Genomic DNA, 20103 nt, shown 5'->3' with positions numbered 1-20103 from the left:
CATAAACTTATAGCTCTTTAAAGCCATTCTTATTTTATTTTCTGTGTCCGCCTTTTAAGTAATATCACAATTGTGTTTTTCCTTTTTGGTTCTTGAATATATGGGCTTTGTTTAAAGGAATTCAGAGTGAAGAAAAAAATGTTAAATTCTTTTGGAAATGTGGATTTTTTTCCCTATATGCATGACAGTATGAGGATGTGGATAAAAAAAGAGATTTGTGGGAAAAAAGACCTGCGTTTTCTTAATGGCTTTTAAGACAGTTTATAAGGCTATTTTGCCAAATACAAAATAGAATGTGATGTAGAGACAAAATTCTGTCTGTAATTCTCAGTTCTTTCTTTCTTAAATTGGTGAAAAGTTAGCTACAGAAGCACCATGTTGTGATCTTTGAGCCAACACTGGCTCTGCCTGGGTGTTGAAATATTTGTTCTGAGTAATCTTACCTTACAGTGTTGAGGTTTGCCTGTGTGTTTACTTTTTATTAGACATGTACCAATCTGACTAGTTTGAGTTTTATTGGCACTTATAACCATGAGAAGATCACTGACTCATGACAGCAGAATTTTAGGTGATTCATTCAATTCACTAATCAAAATTAGTTCAGCAATAATTACATTAGAGAACCAGTAACTAACTTACCTTTTCTTATTTAAAGGCACCTGAATTACTTGGTATCAAGGCGCTGCAACATTTATATTTATTGAAATATAATTTACATAAAATAGAATACACACATCTTGGGTGTTGCAGTGAGTTTTGACAACTGTATAAACCCATGTAACATTTGTCTGTGTCACAAAGAATGGACTGGAAGGAAGCAAGACCGGAGGTATGTCAAAGACCATTGCCTGAATCAGGATGGTAGGGCTTATGAAAAAAGACTTGAATTAAGAGATATTTCAGAGGTAGTTACATCAAGGAGGTGAATGGGTATCAGTGGTAAGGAAGAAAAATAACTCAAAGATATCTCCAAGATTTCTTATTGAAGCAACTGGCCATACGGTAGTACTATTTCCTGAGATTGAGAGTACTCAGAGGGCTGAAAATGAATGTGTGTGTGTGTGTGTGTGTGTGTGTGTGTGTGGTGGGGAGAAGCAGAGATGGAAATGTTGACAATTTTTGACGTATAGATTTTTTTGGTGCTTGCAGGACATTCAAATGATGATGTCTGCAAGACACATGTCTGGAGCTCAAGAGAGAAAATACTTGAATGGAGATATAAATTTGCTCATCATCAGCAAATATATGGTTATTGAAAGATAGCAGTGGATAAAATTGCCTGCAAAGAGGTGTGTAGCTTTTGAGGCTAATTAGTATATTTTTTTCCCCAAAGTGGGTTCCACGATAGACTAGCTCTATTAGATACTCTGAATAAAATTACTTTGTGGTCAAATAAGTTAGAAAATGTACCACATAGTACCCTACTCTTGAAGATGTATGAGATACATTATTGGATTAAAGGCCAGGAAGTCCAGCCGTATCAAAATATGTTTCACTTTTCGAAATGCTATGTTTCCCAAACACCCGCAAGTGTCATACAATGGGAGAAGGAAACCAAATCCTACCAGTTTTCTCCCTTGGGGTTTCACCTTGTGGATGACCCCCGTCCAACCAACTTGCCTCTGGCAATTGGAGTTCACTTTCCAATAACAGAAGAATGCACAAGTCTTTATGCCTAGTTGTAATACAATCAAGTATATTTGTTTGTTTCTGTTTTCCAAATACTTAACATCATATTTAAAGCAAATTCTGGGTTCCATGCCTGACATATATACTCATTTTATTTTCTAAACTCAGTTTAAAATTTAATGTCAGTGTTACTGTTTGAATACAAAGATAACTCTGATTTTGCTTTATTGTAGTATAACAGCAGAATACACCAAATCATTTAAAGATGTTTTTGAATATAGTTGATATTCTTTTTTCTTTCCTTCTTACCTAATATTTTTATGACATTGAAAATGTTATAGCAGGGCTTCCCTGGTGGCGCAGTGGTTAAGAATCTGCCTGCCAATGCAAGGGACATGGGTTTGAGCCCTGGCCTGGGAAGATCCCAAATGCCCGTGGAGCAACTAAGCCTGTGCGCCACAACTGCTGATCCTGCTCTCTAGAGCCGGCAAGCCGCAACTACTGAGCTCACAAGCCACAACTACTGAGCCCATGAGCCACAACTACTGAAGCCCACACGCTCCTAGAGCCCGTGCTCCGCAACAAGAGAAGCCACGACAATGAGAAGCCCACGCACAGCAACGAAGACCCAACACAGCCAAAAATAATAAATAAATAAATAAATAAATTTATTTCAAAAAATAAAAAAGAAAATGTTATAGCAGCAGGTGGTTGCCAAATCTTTCCAATGGGACAATGAAGCCAGGCTGTGGAGATCTGCAGTGCCTATTCAATTAAACAGGATTATTTTATAGTTTAACAAGGGAATAGGCATCCAGGTATGGTATTTTAAAGTAAAATTAACTGGAATACTCCTCCACATTTCTGCTGGAGTTATCTTTCTCAGAGATCTGATCAAGCACTTCTGCTTTAAAATCTTTAATGACCAACTACAGGAGACACCTAATCTTTGAATAGGTTAGAAATACTAATCTGATTTCATGTAGTTTCTTAATCTCATCTCCCATTTTTTTTATCAAGATACAATTGACGTACAGCACTACATAAATTTAAGATGTACAGCATAATGATTTGACTTACGTACATCATGAAATAGTTACCACAATAGTTACCATCTCATTTTCCTGTGATGAGAATTTTTAGGATTTACTTTCTTAACAATTTATATATAATACATACGTTCTTGACAGTTTTGTATATTATATATTGTATATATATTTGTATATAATATACAGTTTTGTATATATAATATATATGTGTTAATTATATCAGTTGTGTTGTACATTACATTCCTAGTACTTATTTATCTTATAGCTGGAAATTCGTGTGTTTGACCATCTTCATCCAATTCCTCCTTCCCCCACCACCACCTCTGGTAACCATAAATCTGATCTCTTTTTCTATGAGTTTGTTTGTTTTTGAAGTATGAAGGATCTACAACACTACATTATTTCCTGGTACACAACACAGTGATTCAGTATTTCTGTACATTTCAAGATGATCATTAGGATAAATCTACTTTCCCTCTGTCGCCATGCAAAGTTATTACATAATTATTGACTATATTCCCACACTATACATTTCATACCCATGACATTTGTAACTGAGAGTTTGTACCTCTTAGTCTCCCTCACCTATTTCTCTCCTCCCCCACCTGCCTTGCTGCTGGCAACCACCTGTTTGTTCTCTGTATCTATGACTCTGTTTCTCTTTACTTATGTTTGTTCATCTGTTTTTAGATTCCACATATAAGTGAAATTACACAGTATTTACCTTTCTTTGTCTGACTTATTTCACTTAGCATAATATCTTCTAGGTCCATCTATGTTGTCACAAATGGCAAGATTTCATTCTTTTTTTATGACTAATATTCCAGTATGTGTGTGTGTGTGTGTGTGTGTGTGTGTGTGTGTGTATCACATCTTCTTTATCCATTCATCTATTCATGAGCATTTAGGTTGCTTCCACATCCTGGCTATTGTAAATAATGCTGCAAGGGACATAAGGTATGCATATTTTTTCAAATTAATGTCTTCATTTTCTTTGTATATAACCCCAGGAGTGGAATTGCTGGATTGTATGGTAGTTCTATTTTTAATTTTTTGAGGAACCTCCATACTGTTTTCCACAGTGGCTGCACCAATTTACATTTGCACAGATTTCACGTACTTTCTTAATCTCATCTCCCACTTCTTTCCATACTCCTCCCAGAACTTCTCTCAGATACAATATGGACTCATTATTCTCTGTCCCTATATTATGCTCTCATTCTCCATGTCTTTGCTTAGAATTTTTTTCATTACCTCATTGCCTTCATTCTCCTTAAATATACTCATTAAATTCAGACTTCTACAGACAGAAGGAATAACTTTTCCACTGTTACAGCACTAATCATGTTAGGAAAACTAAGTGCATATGTGTACCTCTCTCCCACCATAGATTGTGAGCTTCTCAAGTAGGGGTTGGCAAACTTTTTCTGGAAAGGGCTTTGCAAGCCAATCGTACCAGTGTCAACTACTAAATTAAGCCATCTTAGTGTGAAAGCATCCCTAGATAAATATCTAAAAAATGAGTGTGGCTGTGTTCCTATAAGACTTTACTTATGGACAGAAATTAGAATTTCATATAATTTTCACGTGTCACAAATTTTTTTTTTCTTCTGACTTTTTTCCCCAACCATAAAAAATGTGAAATCTCTCTTTAGCTCATGGACCATACGAAAATAAGCTTGGTCCGTGGGCCGCAGTTTGTTAACCCTGTTCTAAATGGTAAGTCTATTTTATATTTATTTTCATACACTGCTGGCAATGAACAAAATACCTGGCACTGAATTAATGTTTGCTAAAATGAATCATATGGAGACAAATGATTTTCATTTTATGTTATCTTCCATCAGAAACTGCTGTGGTGGGATAGAGTAACATTTTTTAAATTAACTGAAAATTAACTAGAAAACCAGTTCTAAATTTCAATCTGTGTTTAAAAAAATCTTTCTGATGTGCTATTCCAATTTTCTGCCCTTGTAAGTACAGTTTAGTGAATATATTTAATGATTATCTTGCAGTGCCCCTAGGTCATGATTAAAGATAAGAACTCTCATTTTGCAGCCGAGCAAATGTAGATACTGAAGGTTTAGCTAACTGTGTGTGTATGAGGACTGGGATTTACTCTAGAAATTGCTTTTTTTTTTTTTTTTCGGTACGCGGGCCTCTCACTGTTGTGGCCTCTCCCGTTGCAGAGCACAGGCTCCGGACTCGCAGCCTCAGCGGCCATGGCTCACGGGTCCAGCCGCTCCGCGGCATGTGGGATCTTCCCGGACCAGGGCACGAACCCGTGTCCCCTGCATCGGCAGGCGGACTCTCAACCACTGCGCCACCAGGGAAGCCCCTAGAAATTGCTTTTTTGATGCCAATGTTAAATCTCTGCTATATACTTGTTTTCTAGTGACCTCCTTTTTTTTTTTTTTTTTTTTTTTTTTAATAAAGTGGGACATAGGGAGAAAAGCCAAACCAAAACAAGACTAATTACTGAAAGGTTCTTAATAGTTGAGTTCCAGTTTTACTACTTCCTATACAGGGAACTCTGAACATTGGTGCCATTGATTTTTTCTGCCTTGCTTCTTACCCCCTCACCCAAGAGAGTTAAAAGTGCAATGTTGGTTAAGGAGAAAATATTGAAAGCAAGCAAGTCTGTAACATTGATGTAAGGAGAAAAAAATCACAGGTCTCTGTAGCATAAATGCCTAGTTTTAATTACGCAGGTGAAGTTTTCCTTTAAATTAGACTGCCAAAATGGAAACTCAGAATAGTATACTAGAACAGTCTAGGAGTCCCTGCAGAGGGCAGAAGCACAGAGCCTTGTGGTTTTTTCCACCCAGAGTTCAGATGAGCACTTTCTTCTACTCAGATAGATTCTCTATCTTATTTTCCAGCCTGGTGCAGTGGAAAAAGCACTCATTTGGATCAGAAGGACTCGAGTCCCTATCTCTCTCTACAAATTCTTAAATATTTGCTAATATTAATATTTATTCCATAATACTGCAGTGAGATTTAATACTATAACATTAGATAATCCCATACATGGAGTCTCAGTAGGTATGTGGTCCCTCTACCAGCCCACTTAACCATCTAATATAGAACAATAAATATAATACTGGTTTCTATTTCTCATCATGTTGTTGTCTATTAAGAATAAGAACCTCAAAAAAAAAAAAAAAAAGAAAGACCACCTCAAGAGATGGTCTTGTTCAGCCATTGTGCTCTACTAGAAGAGGCATCATCTCCAGTTTTACAGATACAACCACTTAACAAATACAACCAAGACATAAAAAAGAATTAATTAACTTGTCCAAGGTCAAGCATATCTTTCTATTCTAGATTGTCAGGAGTTCAGTGCCATTCTTGAGAGGGTTGTCATTGGGAGAGATTGATTTGGCTCATAAATCCTGAGAAGCTAAATGCAATGAGGGGAAGTTTCGGACAAGGGCCAGCCTGAGCTCAGTTGTAGCTCTTCTGAACTCAAGACACAGAACGGGAAAATTGACACCAAGGTGGTCGCCCAGGGAATATGCTCTGAGAGGTGTCAAGGAAGACCCTCTGGCAAAATGTATCCTAAGTGCCATTGTTTGGAATTTCATAAGAGTTCCATCTTTTGGGTTAAGCTGGGCCCTTAACTTTTTTCTTCTTTTTTCTATTCATTCAAGGATTGTTCATTGAGCATTAATAATGTACTAATGCAGTATTAGGGAATGGAACAAAAGAAAATAAAACTGGGTCAGCTATTAAGATGTTCACAGTCTAATGAAGGAGACAGAGAAGAATAATAATGACAAAAGTAGCTAACATTTTCCGCATGCCAGACACTGCAAAATAATTTATAGCTATTTTCTCTCCTAACTCTCATATCAGACCTAAGAATTAAAAGCTATTTAAAACCCCATTTTCCAGAGGAAAATGGAATCCTGAAGGGGTAGACAATATTTTAAGGAAACTGGCCTAGGTTAAGTCCATGGGAATAAAGATGGAGAGGAAAGGATAAAGAATCAACCAAGACTGTTTCCTAATCCTTTACTGGTTGCTGTTTCTAATATCATTTGCAAGTTTCTCCTCTTCTCACCAACTTTCTGATGTTGGAAAGTCCCAGGGCTCACTCCTTATTTTTTACTTGTCTATTCTTATGTTCTTGCTTAGTGAACTTAATTTAATCCTATAACTGTAAAAACCATCCATATGCTGACGATTCCAAAATTAATTTCTCTAGCCCAACCTCTTTCTCATACTCCAAACTTATATATGCAACTGCCTGCATAAAACCTACACTTACTTAGATATCTAGTAGACACCTCAAACTTAATATGTTCAAAGATGAACTCAGCTTCCCCTAGACCTGCTCCACCTACCCCAGTTTATAACTCTATCCTTCTAGCTGTTCAGGACAAAAATCTTGGAGTCATTCCTGACTCCTCTTGTCCTCATTCCCCATATTTCAATCTGTCAAGAAATCTCGTTGAAGAGTAACATCGCCAGTTAATAAGACACTTTGTCACCATGTATATTCCGATATGATGCATAGAGAAAGAAATACATCTTGTCTGTCATATTTTTTTTGCCAAAAATGCAATCCAATTATGAGAAAATATCAGACAAACCTATATTGTGGGACATTCTACAAAATAACTGACCATTACTCATCGAGAATGCCAAGGTCGTGAAACACAAGGAAATACTGAGGAACTGTGTGTCACAGATTGGAGGAAATTATGAAGACACAAGTACTAAATGCAGTGTGGGATCCTGGCACAGAGAAATGACATTGGGAGAAACCGGAGAAAGTTGAATGAAGTTTGTAATTTAGTTAATCGTATTGTATCATTGTTAATTTCCTGGTTTTAAATAATAACAACTGCAATTAAGTAAGTTGTAAATATTTGGGGAAGCTGAGTGATGGGTATATGGGAACTGTCTCTTTTTTTTTTGCAACATTTCTGTAAGTCTAAAATTATTTCAAAATGAAGGGAAAAAGAAGACCAAGACTAAAAAGAAAAAGAAATCTTGTTGGACCTTCCTTTGGAATTTATGTAGAATCTGGTCACTTCTTCTAACCTCTGTTGAAACCACTTTGATTCAAGATATAATTATCTCTCACTTGGATTATTGTAATAACCTTCTAATTGGTCTTTTTGTTTCTGTTCCTGCTTCCTCAGTTTCCAGTGCAGTAGCCGGAATAATTCTCTTCTAAGTAAAAACATGAAATCCTACATTTTTTCCACATTGGACTTTGGTAAAAGTCAAAGTTCTTACATGGAAGCCCAAGACCTCATACCCTCTGGCCCTCAGTTGCCCCTCTGGCCTCCTCTGGTACCACTTTCCCACCCTTTCACTTGCTTCAGCCATACTGACCACTTTGCTGTTCTGTGAACAGACCAGGAACATCCTCATTGGACAACCTGTGCACTGGCTGTTCCCTCTGCCAGGGAACATTCTTCCTCCAGATACCATCATGGCTATGCCCCTGTGCTTGAATAGCACGTCTCAGTGAGGCCTACCTGCCCTCTTTGTTAAAAGTTTCAACCCTGACTGCCCACTCATGTGTCACTCCCAATCCTCTTAATTCTACTTAAAATTTTTTTCCCATTACACTTCTCATTCTCTAAGAGACTGTTTAAGTTACTTATCTGTCATCATCATTGTCATCGTTATCATTGTCATCATTATCACCATTATTAGGAAGGGTCCGGTCTGTCAAAACTTGAATGTAAACTCTAGGAGGGCAGGGCTCTTTTCCCACTTTGCTTGCTGATATATCCCAAGAGCCTAGAAACATTCCTGGCACGGAATAGGCATTCCATAGATACTTGTTGATAAACTGAATAGAAGGTAGAATAGACAAGAATTGAACATTGCTTTGATGGTAAAGGAAAGGATAGGGTGTATCGAAATTCTATGACTATGGATCTCGGTTATGGGAAGGAAGACTGCTCCACTAGTCAGTACAGAAAGACAGATTGACAATGGAAGATATCGGTTGACTATTCCTGTGCACATGTCCAACATATTGTTCAATGTGTAGCTCTGCAGCTCAGGGTAGAGATCTGGGGTGGAGAGAGAAATTTGGAAGTCTTCTCCTGTAATGGTAGGCTTGAAAAGAATGAGAAAAGGAAGGTCTCTTGCAGTTTTGAATATCCTTGTTTATAATGACCAGGTCCTCACAGGAGGAAGTCTGAGTGATGTGGAGCTCTGGAAGGCTGGGGTGGGTGCGGATGGAGAAGATCACAAAGGAACGTTACTGGGTGCCTGAGACACACTTTACCTACTTCCCAATTTGACATAAGGCCAAAGGTTGAGGGAGGGGAAGGATTAGAGAATGCACATAGCAGTTCCTTGTCATTTAAGGTAAAGCAGAACCAAAAGGTGATGGGGCAGAACCCCTAATGCCTTACCCAAAATGGAGCAAATCAGACTTAACATATGTGCAATTTTTGTATTATCACTGAGCTGCAGTTAGGGGAGGGTGTGGGGACACTAATGAGGTGTGGGGGGAGGATCATGGCCTAGTTCTTAATCTCCTAAACTTTAACAGCCCAAGGAACACTCTGTGGTGTTTCTCTCAAGTCTCTCAGGCTATCACTTTGTCCCTTCTTCAGAGCATAATTTTGTCATGAAAGCTTTCACTTGGCAAGAATCCGATTCATCAAGAAAGATAGAACTCTGTGCTTGCACGCTTCAAGCAGAGGGAAAGTCTACTTTGGCAAGCTTTACAAGGAAAGAGAGAAAAGAAAATAAGAGCCATAAATCAACTGGAGGCCAGAATACAGGATTAAAGATACTCGATCCATTTCAGAAAGGACTTCTGCTTGCATATGTTTACCTAATGACCCTTTCTTCCCCTATCAGCCTGTAGATCCTCCCTTCGTTTGAGCTGGGCAAGTGACATCTCACGTCACAGGCTGCCTTGGGGAAAGAGGAGACTGCATGGAGACTGGCGTAGGTTTACTCCTCTGTCACCCCTGTGAGTCCTTGTTCCTAGGCAATGTCCACTTTGAGAATTTCACATTGGTGTTTATGTGATAGTACAGCTTCAGAAATAATAAACACTTGTAACTCAACCCCTGTTAGTCTGTGGTAAACAGAGGAGAATGGCATGATTCCCATCTTGTAACTAGCCAGCTCCCCTTCACATGACTAATTTAAGTTGCTGAAGTCATGTATTCACAAAGCCTGGGTGAGAGTCAGATTTTAAGGGAGTCTATGCTTCATGAAATTGGGCAATTTTCAAACACCTAGGCTTTCAAATTTGTGTTCTCAACACCTGAACTTTAATGAACTTTTCTTCCTTTTTAGATGGGTTAAGAACAGCTCTACACCCCATCATGAGTCACCCAGGTAATGATTGCCTGTTGATTTTGTAATAAAATGCTACTGATCAAATCTATCATGTCACTCTTTAAATTATCAAGAAAAAACAATTTACATGTGCCAAATTACACCTGAAGACTGAAGAGAAAAAATACCTGTTTTAATTTGTTTTTAAATCTAATGATATTGTACTTTGCGTCAAGAAATATGGTAAGGAAACTTCAGATAGCACAATGAGCTTTACTTCTTGCATGTGGAAGGCTGGCCTACCTTAACTCTCATTAGCAGTATCCACTTGGAAATGAAGTAATTTGAAAAAGGAATGAGCAGTTTGGAGCCTCCCATAACCCTTCCTGTTATATCTTGAATTTAGTTAAAGGCAGTCCTCAAAGATTGCTTGTCAGTTCATTGTATTTGATTAGAACACATTTACCCAGAGAGAAGAAAGAAAGAAACTAGCATTTATTTAGATAGGGTTTCCTGCTATAGTGTGTTTCCAGTGTAATGATGCATGCATGCAAGAACTTAAGTATACTATGAATAAATATTTGTTGAATGAATAAATAAGTAATTAGCCAATGGCAAAGTGTTCTCCTTGATTCCAGGGACAAGGGTAGCTTTTCAAGTGCATTTGCCTATTGTTCCCAGGAGTTGAGATAATATTAATACAGGAAGTACTCACGGTCCTTCCACTGGTGGCTTCTCTGCCTTAGCACTAGCCCTAGAAAAATGCATTCACATTTTCCTGCATGCTGAGGAGAACTAATCCTTGTCTAGCTGGGAATAAAAGGTCAAGGGTTGTAACTCATGTAATCTTTCTGGAACACTCAACTTGTGTGCTGCTCCGTGGGCCACGGGCCATGCCTAGAGATTACTTACTCAACAGCTTCCCAATGCATCCGTCTCTCCCTCTTCCAAACTTCCACTTAATCAACTGGAAATTTGATTTCAGGGTGATGCTTTAGAGCATTTGGTTTCGTTTTGAAATACTGGTAGCAGTAACTATTTCATATTCTTTTTTTTTTCTTACAGTTTATATGGTCAAAACAGCCTAGGTCAGAACCACGTAGAAGCCATAGTCTTCACGTCACAAGAGTAGAACTCTTGGATTTTAGTCACCTTCTTTACTTGTATAAACCACAGAGACAAAAGCCGTTGCATAGCTGCAGCTCAGTTCATCCAGTTCATCCATGATGGGTTTGGAGAAGCCAGGCTTGGTTCCAGATATGTCTAATTAAGCCCTGGCGATTTGGAGTAGGGCAGAATAAGATGAGGTCAGTGGCGTTTGCTGTGGATCTGTTGAGTAAGAAGTAGACTCTAAGACTCCTGTTTCGAAGGTGCCTGCATTTACTTCAGGTCAAAGAGATTAGCATGAGACATTTTTGCACCTGGAAATATAAATTGCATGCTTAGTAATTGCATGTGCCGTAAAGGAAGTTTTATTAAGGCCTCGGGAAGAGTGGACTTATAGGCCACATATGGTTACACAAGTGAGAAACTAGCACAGGGGCTAGCGGATAGGGATTCCAATCTGAGTTTGGAGCAGGTGGGTACTCAGATTCCGAGCAATACTTTTTAAGGTGGTATCATGAGTTAGAGCTGGGAAATGCGTCCGAGCTAAGTGAGCAGAAGCAGAAATCTAGTGCCTTTCTTTTTCATTGGAAATACTCAAGTTTTGTAGGGCAGATTAAACCTGAGAAATCTAAGCGCAGTTGGAAGAGTTAGACTCTGGAAATCTGGCAAGATGAAAGGTGAGTGATGAAGGTGGTTTCGGTCTAAACCAGAGTGAGTGCTCAGCACTCTTTTTGGCAAAGCTCATTTTGGCAACATCGTTACACCCTTCCCAGGGGAGAAACTTGGGGCTGAAAGATTAAGGACACTGTAGATCAAAGGTTAACTGTGTTAATGTATTTATTTGGGAAACTCTACAAAAGCCCTTTATTAACCTTGGCTTTTGAAGACTGAGTTGTCAGGCCCTCACTTTCATGATCACATTTTCATCTAAAAATGTTCTGAAGCCGTCCAGTATCAAAACAGAATCCATGTACCTCAGGTAGAAACATGTTAAACTGCATGGTACCTGTAATCCTATGTACACTGGCAGCTTCGTGGCTTAGCTACCTATCACGTGAGCTATTCTTTTGTTCCTATAAATTTAGTTACTATTTCAAGAGACAAATATTTTTAAAAAATGGGGTGGAGGGAATGTTCTCCATTATTTAAAAAAAGTCCTCTTTAGAAATTAAGCTTTCAGCTCCCTAATCTTTTAGGGGAATACTTACTATTTGAAAAAATATGCGAGGTGTCTTTTAGTCTTAGGGGGGGGTTTAGTAACAAACCATTATTATTTGCAGGCTGATTCTTCTGTGAGAAGCCAAGTTGCCTTAATGACAGCTTATGCAATAACAATCCATGATATAGTACTTACCGGGATGGAGCAACAACTGTGCTCTAAGCCAAGAATAAGGAGGAAAAAAAAAAGTCAGTATCTTGTGCGTGAGAAGCTTGTAGATACCCCGAGGTGACTTCATATAATTCTAAAATAGCAGGTAGCTTCTTGCATAGCTAATCGAAGCATCAGCGCCCGGAGCAAGTGGAGGAGGCTGACAGTGTACTTTGGTTTCAGATGCATTCAGCTCTTTTATGAGTGATATGAGCTTAATTCATATTCTAGTTTCTATCCTAAAAGTTTATGTGCTCTGATCTGGCAAATAGCCTCCCCCAGAACTTGACAGCTCTGTGCTTTGATACAGCTGCTGATCTTAACGTCTCACTTGTATTTGTTCAGTCTATGTGCTGAGAAAGTTAGTACAGCTGAATAAAGGGAATGGTTGTGTGTGTTTTTATAAGCACTTGAGTTATACCTCCACCTTCCCCTTCCATTCATGGCTTAGTGAAGGACACAGGTGTCTCACTTGAAAAACCTGAAATACACAGTAGGTTGAGTAGAAAGAGCTTACAGAGAAAGGAGTCATCCTGACTTTGCAAAGTAGGTTGGTCATTTCTGGAAAGAGCAGTCTCTGTCAGAGTGAAGGTCACAGAGAGACATGCTTAGGTAATTTTAATTACCAGTGTCTTGAGGTTTTCCCCTGAAAGTCTAACATCAGCAGATGCCCTTGCTTGGTCACTATGTCCATCCAGGATCTGGGCTACCTTTTTGAGTCTACGTGACCCTCTGGTTTAGATCATAGAGCAAACAGTTTCTTGTAGGGACCATTGCCCACTTGCTAGGCAATCACAGGCACGAAGCAGATCTGCCTTACAAAATGAAGGGCTCCGAATCACATTTATTGCTGCGGTGCTCAGGAAGCTACAAACGGAAACTCCACATGCAAAGAGCCCATAATTTTACTCTAATAGATATTTAGCAGCTTAAATGAAATAACAAGGAATACATTCACCCAGGCGCCATCCAGGTGGATTTGGTGGGTATTTTACATTCCACTCTTTGAAAGGAAAAACATAATTTTTTTAGACTCTCCCAAGGTGGATGAATATTTTGGTATGCAGAGCGATAATGCATAACATACCTTTAAGGTTGAACCAAGTTCTGTTTGGCCAAAGGGATTTACTGCTATCAGTATAATGCAGCCCAGTCAATCAAGTTGGATTTTTCTTCCAAATCAGCTCATTAGAACTCACCCAGGCAGCCACTTGCCTTTTGCCTTGTTTGTTCACATGCTGTTTGATTTACTTGAGCACGGTATCAACAACTGTGAGCTCTGTAACTTGCCACTCTGTGCCTGTTTTGCCTTAATCCCCAGACCCCAGCTCTCAGGGATGGTTTGCAGTCCCAGTATTTTTCCTTTCTAGCCATCAGAACTCCATGGGTCTATCTTTGCCCGCTTCCAGGCTCATTCTCCTTCAAGGCACTGTCCCGAGTCTTTTTTTTTTTTTTGCGGTACGCGGGCCTCTAATTCCTGTGGCCTCTCCCGTTGCGGAGCACAGGCTCCGGATGCGCAGACTCAGTGGCCATGGCTCACGGGCCCAGCCGCTCTGCGGCATGTGGGATCTTCCTGGACCGGGGCACGAACCCGCGTCCGCTGCATCGGCAGGCGGACTCTCAACCACTGCTCCACCAGGGAAGCCTCCGAGTCTTCTTTTGATCCCACTCCGGCACATCTGTTCAGTGCCCTCTCTCCATGGCACTTGCCCTCATACAGCCCCTTCGTGTCCCCAGGCTGGATAGCTGTCACGTCGACAGGACTATAGTGTAATGGTTACCCAGGCAAAGCCCTGGCTCATGTCCTGCCTTTGCATGTGGAGGATGTCATTACCCAGCTGTAATACGGGCATAATAATGGGACTTCCCTCTTAAATGGGAGCAGGCAAATAAAATACTTAGCATGGTGCTTGGATAGTTAGGGCTCAATAAGAATTATTATGGGGAGTTGCCTGGTGGTCCAGTGGTCAGGACTTGGTACTTTCACTGCCTGTGGCCTGGGTTCAATTCCTGGTCAGGGAACTAAGATCCTGCAAGCCATGCAGCGTAGCCAAAAAAAAAAAAAAAAAAAAAGGAATTATTAGGAGTGTCCACTAATCTTCCTTCCTCTTTACCTCACCTTCCCACGATCAGCAAAGTTGTCTTCCTTCTACCCGGAACCGATCAAGTTGCTGCCCTCCTCAGGAATCACAGGTCATTGCTGGTACTCAAAGCCATCCCTACTTCATGCCTGAGTCTCCTTCATCCCAGCCCCGCAGGCATCTGGCATCTCCTGGATCTGGATCGCTCTGGCTCCTCTGCCCCTTTGCTCACACACCACCTAGAATGTCACTTTCTTTCTCTGCCACTTGTTAAAATTCTACTCATCCCTCAAGGCCCTGGTCAAATGTCACCTCCTCCAGGCAGCATTTTTATCTAAATATGTTTTAAAGCCTTCTCTGGCCATCTACTTAGAATTGATTGCTCTTTTGGTCACAGTCTCATAGCACTTTGTTTGTTATCTCTAGCTAGACCTGCCCAATTATGTTTTGTAATAAAGTTAGTTGCTGATATCTATCCCCTGCAGGGGATTCTAAACAACTTCAGGGCAGGAATTTAAAAAATCTCAGTATCTACATAGTGCTTTGCTCATAATATACGAGAGATAAATGTTTTAGAATTGAATTAAAATGAGGTATTATGTGGATAGCCTCTCAATATCTCTAAGTGGTCTGGGCATATTTATTACAAAACTTAGGAGGTAAGTGTGGCTCTGGGGACATAAGAGTACAATAAATTGAAACGCATAGGACACTCCAGCCTCTTTGACAGTCAGCAGCAGGGGAAGTCCTCACTGATCCCAGCCCCTCAGTGAGACAGCAGATGGGAGGTGAGCTGGTGGGCAGGAGGCATCTTTCACTTGGACTCACCATGGAGACGTAAGGGACAGGGCTTTCCTCCTCTACTAGACAGTGAAGAGAGAGAGCTACTTCTGCTTGGCACATTATCCCAAAATGTGGTTCTTGGCCATTCCATGGTGAGATTTGAGCAGGGAGAGATGAGATTCATCCCTGGTTGACGTTTCATAGAAAGCCTGATTCCAGCATCAAGAAGGACACTATGTCGTTAGATAAAAAGTTTCATCATCTCTGCAGACGGGAAAGATGCCCGGAGTGTCTGTGTTGAGGGTGCTACTTGTCCACGGAAACTTCTTCTACCCTTCTTTCCTGATGGCAGAGCTGCAGCTGGGAGTGGCTGCCTACCTCAGCACTGCAGTGCCCAGCTCCCTCTGCAGCCAGGATTGAGGCAAAGAAATGTGCTCAAAATTGATGTGTGCAACGTCTCACTCATTTCGAGAGGGAAAGTCTGGCACTGGATCTCTACTTTTTTTTTTTTTTTTTTTGTGGTACGCGGGCCTCTCACTGTTGTGGCCTCTCCCGTTGCGGAGCATACGCTCCGGACGCGCAGGCTCAGCGGCCATGGCTCACGGGCCCAGCCGCTCCGCGGCATGTGGGATCTTCCGGACCGGGGCACGAACCCGTGTCCCCTGCATCCGCAGGTGGACTCTCAACCACTGCGCCACCAGGGAAGCCCTGGATCTCTACTTTTCCCTCTCTTTCTACTGGGGGTTGGGGTGGGGGATGGAAGCCATGAAACTGATGATGGAAGCCATTTGTTGAAGTTGGCAGAGCTGCATCAGCCTGGCGCCCTGAACACCTGTGTAAAGGCAAGCCTCGTGATAAAACTGGACAGTTTCAACCACTGCATTGCACTTTTTATAGTAGCTTTTAGTTCCCTAATACAGGGTCTTTCCCTTTTCCATCTACATAAAGTTATCAACATTTATTGAACACTGACTATGTGTTAGACCCTCACTCTTTGAGGGTGTGAAAACAAGAATGAATGATTCTTAGTCCTTTTCTTTAAGGCATTTATAGTCCAACTGAACAGATAAAACACATAATAATAAAATTGCCTGTACAGGTATGTCATCACTCAGACCACAGACTATATACAATAGAGGTTATGGGAGGAAAGAGAGATTTCTTTAGGCTGTAGTGAGCTAGAAAGTTTTGTGAAGGAGGTGAGGCTTGAGAGATTTCTTGAGATCAGATTTGGAAAGATGGAGAGGTACAAGGAAGGCATTCTGGATGGGCAAGGGCAATGTGTGTCTTGAGACTGGGGGAGGTGATAGTGAGCCCAGTAGTCTGGACAGAGGAAGCAATTTGCTTGTGTCAGAGAGCAAAGCAGTTACCTTTGGAAAAGTGGTTGGGCTGTGATTGGGAAAAGTCTTGAATACCAGACAGCCTTGGGAATTGGTTTCTCCCTGGAAGCCGATGGGGAGCTCTCTAAGGAAGAGCATACTGCTGTGAACCTTTCAGTTTGTATGTAGTAGCCCAAGCAACCTTTTGTTTGTTCACAGATCTGTTGTCCTAACACCTTGTAGGAAGCTGTGAGAAATCTGATTCGGTCTCCAAAGTACAGTTTTTCAACAAATAGTTGGTTTGTGTACCTAGGGCCTAAGGCCATTCCACAGAACAAACTGCAGATGACAACACGCCGATGGTTGTGTCACTGGTCCAACCCTTTCCTTTTAACCCTACTGTTAAAACAAACTTCATCTCATCAGTTTCCCATTTCCCACATCAGTGATTTCTCACTGCACCTGTCTTTTATATATATATATATATATATATATATAATATATATATATATATAAATTTATTTATTTACTTATACTTTTTATTTTTGGCTGTGTTGGGTCTTCATTGCTGCGCGCGGGCTTTCTCTAGTTGCAGCGAGCGGGGGCTACTCTTTGTTGCGGTGTGCGGGCTTCTCATTGCAGTGGCTCCTCTTGTTGAGGAGCATGGGCTCTAGGCACACGGGCTTCAGTTGTTGTGGCTCATGGGCTCAGTAGTTGTGGCTCGGGGCCTCTAGAGCGCAGGCTCAGAGGAAGTCCTGCACCTGTCTTTGAGCACAGGCTCAGAGGAAGTCCTGCACCTGTCTTCCCTGCACCAGGGAAGTCCTGCACCTGTCTTTGAGTAATTACTTCTTGAAAAAAAGTATGGGACTTCCCTGGTGGTGCAGCAGTTAAGAATCTGCCTGCCAGTGCAGGGGACACAGGTTCGAGCCCCGGTCTGGGAAGATCCCACATGCCGCGGGGCAACTAAGCCCGTGTGCCACAACTACTGAGCCTGAGCTCTAGAGCTGGTGAGCCACAACTACTGAGCCCTCATGCCACAACTACTGAAGCCCGTGCGCCTAGAGCCTGTGCTCCGCAACAAGAGAAGCCACCGCAATGAGAAGCCCGCGCACCGCAACGAAGAGTACCCCCCGCTAGCCCCCACTCGCCACAACTAGAGAAAGCCCACATGCAGCAACGAAGACCCAACCCAGCCAAAAATAAATAAATAAATTTATTTAAAAAAAAAGAAAGAAAAAGATGCTAGTAGACTTTGTATGTTTAATCTCATTCTTCTTACCTCATGAAGTGGCATTTTATTGATTTCTCTGTCCAAGAAGTCATGTTCAGACTCAGTACTTCCGTAGTTAACCTTGTTTGTTTTTATTTATCAACGACCTAGCAACCCAGTCTTTAAGGGAGCCCTTCTTAACAACTGGTATCCTACCTGCATGATTCCCGTACAGTGTAGATTTTTCCAGCTACATGTAAACTCCTCTTCTTTTTGAACCTATGGCAATTACCTCAAAACTTAAGAAAGTCAGGCTCCTGGAAAATTTACTTCTAGGTGTTTTTTCCTTGTCTTATCACTGAGTTAGACTTCTGTGGTCTGGAAAGGTGCAAAAGTTTAGATGAAGGAGAGTGAGATTGCAGCTGGCAAAATCTGAGTCATAGCTTCAACTTGGGCGGGCTAACATGACCTTCCACGTGTTTCCTGAACATGTGAGCGTGGAAGGTCAAGATACCAGAACAGTATTCTGTGACCCTTTGTCCAAGAATGACCTTCTATTAAATAATTAAATCAGATGAGGGAGAAGATGTTGTAAAAATAAGAAGTCTTCTCAGATGTTTGAATGGTCCAAGACATTATTCCTGCCAATATGATGGAAAATGTTTTATAATTCATTATAATATTGCAGAGTGTCAGGAATGGAGACTCCTTCTGGGCTGTAGAAAAAATGATCAGCTTGTAAGTTTTGCCATCTCAGTACTTCCTAAGTTATGAAATATTCTATGGCTTTCATTGTAACAGAATTGTGGTCAACAGTCTGGTTATTTAGTTTCATTTTTATTATATTCTGACAAGTTGTGTTTAAACAGGTCCTGATAAGGTATCTTTAACTAGTATACGTGTTTCCCCTTCTGACAAGAGGACTATTGGTTAAGGAAGTGAGCCCATTGTGGTGCTGGCATCACTAGGGTGCTTGCTGAAATGTGGATTTGGAGTGAACAACATGATCATTTATTTATCTCCATCCATGTATGGCTTTGCTCATTTTTTCCTACACCTCCCTGGCAGTTGCTGTTTCTTCCTTTAGTTTCTTTTGTTCCTCCGCATTACTTTTCTTAGTTTCTACATACCACTGTTTCTGTTTTTAAAAGTTTGTGTTTGGGGATGGAGGAAGAATGGGGAGTGACAGTTAATGAGTATGGGACTTTTTTTGCAGCAATCTAAATGTTCTAAGATTGATTAGGGTGATGCCTACATGACTGAATACACAAAAAAATGAATGAATTGTATACTTTATTTATTTTTAAACTAATTTATTTACTTATTTTTGACTGTGTTGGGTCTTTGCTGCACGGGCCTTCTCTAGTTGTGGCGAGCAGGGGCTACTGTTCCTTGTGGTGCGCGGGTTTCTTATTGCGGTGGCTCCTCTTGTTGCGGAGCACAGGCTCTAGGCATGTGGGTTTCAGTAGTTGTGGCATGTGGGCTCAGTAGTTGTGGTGCATGGCCTTAGTTGCTCCACCGCATGTGGGATCTTCCTGCCCCAGGGCTCGAAACCGTGTCCCCTGCATTGGCAGGTGGATTCTTAACTGCTGAGCCACCAGGAAAACCCGAATTGTATACTTTAAATATGTGATTTTCTTGAGCTCCTGGGTGAACCAGGTTCTGCTTAAGGCCCTGGAATCAGTGGTAAATAAAATCACTAAGTTCCCCGTCCTCAAGAGATTGACATTCTAGTGATAACAATAGATATTAAACAGTTTAAAAATTATTTCATATCATAATACATGCTCCAAAGAGTATTTAAAGAGGAAAATATTGTAGAGAGTTTATTTTTATTTAAGATGGAATCTTCAGGAGTGGTCTATCTGAGAAGGTAACGTTTCAGGTGAACCTGAATGATGGGGAGAATCCCAGATGTGTGAAGATTTGAGGCAAAATCACTCCAGGTAAAGGGAATATGTAACATAAAGTTGCAGTGTGGCCAGAGCATAGCAGGGGTCACATCGTGCAGGTTTTGTAGGTCAAGGTAAAGCCCTCGATTTTTGTTGTAATTGCAATAAGCAGTCATTGGAAGAACTTAATAGGCGTGTGTTGTAGTTGGATTTTGATTTTCAAAAGACTTCAGAGACCATTTAGAAGGCCGCTGCCGTGTTCTAGGTGGGAGATGATGTTTGTTTATATTATGAGGAGAGTAGTAGAGATGTAAGAAGTGCCTGGTTTTGGGACTTCCCTGGTGATGCAGTGGTTAAGAATCCACGTGCCAATGTAAGGGACATGGGTTCGA

The 20103-nt window shown here is 40.8% G+C and overlaps 2 long non-coding RNA genes across 2 annotated transcripts; one reads left to right on the top strand and one right to left on the bottom strand.

Moving 5' to 3' along the window:
• The first annotated feature begins 616 nt into the window (after positions 1 to 616).
• On the top strand, positions 617 to 2020 carry LOC113625475 (uncharacterized). Its single transcript, XR_003434691.1, has 3 exons — positions 617 to 829; positions 1150 to 1289; positions 1971 to 2020. It is a non-coding gene; the product is annotated as an uncharacterized LOC113625475 (long non-coding RNA).
• An 8410-nt stretch (positions 2021 to 10430) lies between these two features.
• On the bottom strand, positions 10431 to 12759 carry LOC113625474 (uncharacterized). Its single transcript, XR_003434690.1, has 2 exons — positions 12412 to 12759; positions 10431 to 11371 (listed from the first exon to the last, which is right to left on the bottom strand). It is a non-coding gene; the product is annotated as an uncharacterized LOC113625474 (long non-coding RNA).
• Between the last annotated feature and the right edge of the window lie 7344 nt (positions 12760 to 20103).

Source organism: Aethalodelphis obliquidens, unplaced genomic scaffold (genome assembly GCF_003676395.1).
Source record: "Aethalodelphis obliquidens isolate GAN/ISIS:26980383/991018 unplaced genomic scaffold, ASM367639v1 scaffold15, whole genome shotgun sequence".
Taxonomy (NCBI): Eukaryota; Metazoa; Chordata; class Mammalia; order Artiodactyla; family Delphinidae; genus Aethalodelphis; species Aethalodelphis obliquidens.
The sequence above is the reverse complement of the archived record's forward strand: the minus strand, read 5'-3'. Positions and strand labels throughout refer to the sequence as shown.